Source organism: Octopus bimaculoides, chromosome 20, assembly GCF_001194135.2.
Source record: "Octopus bimaculoides isolate UCB-OBI-ISO-001 chromosome 20, ASM119413v2, whole genome shotgun sequence".
Taxonomy (NCBI): domain Eukaryota; kingdom Metazoa; phylum Mollusca; class Cephalopoda; order Octopoda; family Octopodidae; genus Octopus; species Octopus bimaculoides.
In genome coordinates, this window is record NC_069000.1 from 14,265,308 (window position 1) to 14,270,612 (window position 5,305).

The following is a 5,305-nucleotide window of genomic DNA, read 5'->3' on the forward strand; positions in this document are numbered from 1 at the left end:
TGTGTGTGTGTGTGTGTATTTTTATGTCACTATGTGCAAATTGTAAAAATTGATCACACTTGATATCAATATGAAAACATCAGCGTTAAAAATACAAATATCTTAAATAACAACAGTCTTTTTATATAAAAATATTTGATTAACAAACCCCCCCCCCTATCAAATACAAATATATTATTTCATCAATTGTAACACTCTATAATTAAACATATTGAACAATATATTTTAAATGCAGAAACTCATCCAATTTTTGGCATGCTTGCATGAGTCAGATTCCTAAAAAAACAATTTAAGAAAAATTTAAAAAACACAAGAGCCATTTCAAGTGTTCACTATCTGGTGGTTTTTAGAAAAACATAAATGAAGCTAATAGTGTGAGATGGCCATTCTCATGAAGTTAAAACCCAACAGGTTTCCAAAAATGTTCAGATTCCACAGAAAAATATCTATTCACCCATAAATGTGTGTCAAAATGGTTTATTTTTTAGCAGACACTGTTTTCAAACCAAAGCAGATTTTCAAAAATTTTCAGGATACCCACAAAAATCACTATATACCTGTAAAAGTATTATTGTGAAATGATTCATTTTTGATCAGGCGTCAATACTGAAACAATTTCTTCCAGATCTAAATAGCATTGTCTTTAAAATGAAATCTTTTGTCAGTTATATCATAATCCGAATTTGATACATCTTTTATTTGCATGCCTGACTTGAACCATAAACAATAACAAAATTTCCAGATGAAATCAAAACAAATCACCCCACCATAACATTCTTTTGTTGTGCATCTCATACAAGATAAATGAGAGTCGTCACTACAGGTATTGTCTTGCAAATTCATTAGCATTTTTTGAAATTCCAAGGTCAACGTAAATTAACACCATGAGGCTTTTTATGCTACTCTGGAGAAATTCAAAAGAATTAGCAGTTGATATTTTCAGGTGAAAAAAATATATTTTATGCAATGACACGTACATCACACTTTTTGAATCCACATAAAAAAAATTCAATATGCATTCCTGATTAAAAATTTTTTGTTTTAATACTTGCCTGGGTTGTTAAATTTTATTGTGAAAAATGAATCAATATAATTCTCGTAAATGTTGGATATTTCATAATTTGAGCATTTTACTGCCATGTACAAGCATGCAAGAATGGCCCAGAAGTTGTGTCAATATATGGAAAACCATGTTTAGAAATAGAGAGAAAAATATTTCCAGATAATGATTCTTTAGCTCTCCATCTTAAAATTTATCTTATAAAAATTCTGCTTGTCATTGTGTTACTTAGCCCTGGCAGTAACACTTTCATGTGATTAGAGAAAAAGAGGGAGGGCGAAAAAGAGGTAAAAACAAGCATCCATGATGTGAGGTAGAGGAAATGTAATTGTAACACTTTCACATGATTAGTTGAAGGGAAAGAGAGGAGAAAGAAAAAGAAAAAAGAAAAAGGAGAGAGAAAAAGAGGATAAGGTGAAGAGTGAGATAGAAAGAGGGAGAAAGAAGCGTCCATGATGCTAAGTAGGGGCAACATAATATTTATTACATGGTTAAAAAAGTTAGTTAAAGGGAGAGGAGGAGAGTTAAAAATATAATTTTAGCAGAGATGGTGGTGGAACAATATAGTTGACAGGACCATCAGGAAAAGAAACAGGCATGGAAGGACTGGAAGTGTGGTGGTAACAGGAAACTGTATCAGATAGCCAGAAGGGAAGCTAGGAAACAGGTTTACTTAGCTAGAGGGGAAGCAGATAAGAAGAAATTTGCCAGTGTTCTGCATTGTGAGGACCAGAGACTTGAAGCGCTTCAAATTGCAAGACAGTGTGTGAGAGAAAATCATGATGTCACAGGAGAGAAATGCGTCCGCATGGATGATGGCTCATTTGCATTTAATAATGCTACAAAGAGAGGAGAGACTTGCAGACGCCACTATGAAAGGTTGCTAAATGAAGAGAATGAATGGGAGAAAGAGAGTATACTAAATGTCGACCCAACACACTCACACATGCACACACACACACACACAATAGGCTTCCACTCAGTTTCCATGTACCAATCATAAGGTTTTGATCAACCCAGGGCTATAGTAGAAGACACTTGCTCAAGGTGCCATGCGGTGGGACTGAACCTGAAACCACATTGTTGCAAAGCAAGCTTCTCAACTACACAACCATGCTGTACCTTTATCTTTTATCTTTTACTTGTTTGATTTAGTAGATTGTGGCCATGTTGAGGCACCATTTGGAAGAACTTTTAGTCAAATGAATCGACCCAAGTACTTATTTCTTTTAAAGCCTGGTACTCATTCTATCAGTCTCTTTTGCTGAACCACTAAGTTACGGGAACATCAGCAAACCAACACTGGTTGTCAGGTGGCAGACAAAGAAAGACAGACATACACACATAGATATACAGGGGTTGGACAAAATAATGAAACACCTAGCATTATAGCATCATAATTTTGAAATATCTATAAAACCGTCAAAAGCTTGTTCATTTTAATGTTTTTTGATTTATTATTAGTGTTGCTTAATATGTTTTGCTAAAATTGCTATTTCTTTTCAGATATCATCAGAAAAGGGTAATTAAAATTCATTAAAATGACAGATCCATCGGATTTTCAAAGAGGTCAAATTGTTGGTGCTCGTACGGCAGGTGCTAGCATAATGAAACCAGCTGAAATGTTTGGTTTATCAAGAAGTACTGTCTCGAAAGTAATGACAGCCTTTGAGAAAGAGGGAAAAACCTCCTTGTCGAGACAAAACTCTGGAAGAAAACCAAAACTTTCAGATAGGAACCATCGGACTCTTACATGAATTGTTAGAAAGGATCACGAAAGTACAGCTCCCAAAATTGCTGCTCCCTCTCCCAGCTTAGAAGTCTTTGTCATGCAGATGCTGGTGTCACATAAAATGTATTTGTGCCAGTGCCATGTAAAAAGCACTCATGCCAGTGGCACAGAAAAAGCACCCAGCACACTCTGTAATGTGGTTGGCGTTAGGAGGGGCATTCAGCCGCAGAAAGCATGCTAAAGCAAGACAATTGGAGGCTGCCAGCTCCTGTCAAACCGCCTGGATGGAAAACGGACCTTAACTGATGATGATAATGTACGTATGTATCAGTTTTCAACTTTTCTCGAAATAAGTTTTAAACCCAATATTTACATGCTATTATTTATAGCGTTATTTGCTTCGAGTTTCACTGTTCTCAAAAAGAAAGCATTATATATACATATTTATACAGATCACAATTGTCACATTTTTTTCTTTGTTGCATAGTGCAAGAAAGATTTTTCTTTAGGTCTTAACAATGAAAAAGTTTAGGACATAAAACTTGAACTAGCCTGACATACTTTACATACATATAAAAAATATTATTTTAAATATATTCGGGCAACAGTGTTCAAAAGGTAAACCATATAAATTATTTCCTAACTGGAGCTGTCATTGTCTGCTGAAGCATGCATGACCTGAATTGACTGGGAATGTTTAGGGCGCCTAAATATATTGCCTGATCCTGACTGCTAGACAAGCTTCTCCATCACCCCCACCATTACACCACAATAGCAAAATAACACCTGGTTATTTCTCTGTAATATTTGAAATATATAAATACGAAATCTATTACTTTTTTTTTTACTTGAAATAAAGCCTATTAAAGATAAGGTATATTACTTAAAATAAGGCATATTAAAAAGTAGTAAAAATATATGTTTAATTTAAATCTAAATCCGTTATTTGATAAAAATCTACCTTTCTATGTATTCCGAATTGAAATCAGATATCATTATCGCACAGTTGTAGTGTAATTTTCAATATCAATATAAAGAAAACTTGAATAATCGATAAATATCAACTGTGATATAATATACGATAAAATATATTTCCCTGTGAAATGTTGTTTATGCATTCAACAATTTGTATATTTTTGAAATTCGTTTTCCGAATGTCAATACATTAAGATGAACATTTTATTTCGTAATTCATTATATTAAAAATGAAGTGAACAACATCAATAATAATAAAACCACGAGATGTGTTTTTAAGTTTTCCTAGTTGTTGGTAGAAATACCTTAAGTGTGATAGGAAACATTCCCTCACAGCTAAACCCCATTTAGTTTTCCGACTGATCGCACCTTGATCTGTTAATTTTCAAGTGTTTCTCAAGGTAAGGTATCACTTAAAATACAAAGCAGAGTTTGTAAGTGAGAGAAATAATAATAAAAACAAAAAAAGCAAAGGGTGTTTATTATTTTTAAATTAAATATGTTGACAGAACTGCAATGGTGCTGATGCGATTGAGGGGAAAGTCATAACAGTAGGCAAGAGAAACGAGGGAAGTTGTTGGTGCGAATAGCTGTTGGAAAAGCCTCATCTTCACTTTCCAATATGTCTGTTTCACGGAAGAGCGGTATGTGTTCTCAGCTCATTTAGACAGGCGAAAACATTACCGCTCACTTTGTTGATTTATTATTTTTTTTACATAGACACATTTTTAAAAAAAAGCTACTGAGGACGATCAACATTCATTAAACCCTCTTGCTTATTTTTGTAAGATTTGAGTGGATTTTACTACTAGCAGCAGAGTAATTATGATTTGGACTAGCGAACCTAACACACCAACAAACAGCATCTTTACATGGTACGTGCTATACTATATCACAATTATTAATATTTTCTTTCTATTACTTTTATATAATCACAGTATCAAGATGATAAAATTAATCTTAAATCTTCTAACAATAACTATGACTTATTTCAGCAGCTTTTTCTTTTTCACTATACGTCTTAATTATATTTTGCATGGTACTTGTCCAATATTTCAGTAACTAACTATTACATGGTGGGAACTACACCACATATACTAAAATTTCTTCTCTATTGTATTGCAATCATTTGCAATATCTAAATGACTCTAATCTCAAATCTTCAAACAATAATCATGACTTATTTGGCAGTTTTTTTTTTATTGCAGTATATCATTCCATTGAATAAATCAGTTGACACGTTATTTGTTTAAGATTTTAGTAACTAACCCTATTTATTTTCCACGTGTATTATTTTTAATTTGAACATTATATGTACTGATATCTTTATTGAAATGATTTCGTCTTTGTTACAGAGTCTTATAAAGTTTAAAATCGTATATAAGCATATGTACATCTAAAGACTTGGCATCGAGAATTCCTCAGAGTACCTGTCAAAACTAATCCCTTACTGCTCTTTTGTATATACCATGTATAATTCTGTGTGTGCTATATATATATATATATATATATATAGATAGATAGATAGATAGATATGT

General features: G+C 33.0%; 1 protein-coding gene across 1 annotated transcript in view; it reads left to right on the forward strand.

Annotated features, from left to right (window-relative positions):
• The first annotated feature begins 4,139 nt into the window (after positions 1 to 4,139).
• Positions 4,140 to 5,305, forward strand: part of LOC106883430 (vang-like protein 2-B) — a 47,861-nt gene continuing 46,695 nt past the window's right edge. The window contains exon 1 of the mRNA XM_014934438.2: positions 4,140 to 4,642. The gene's annotated coding sequence lies outside the window, so the exon portion shown is untranslated. The remainder of the gene's footprint in view (positions 4,643 to 5,305) is intronic.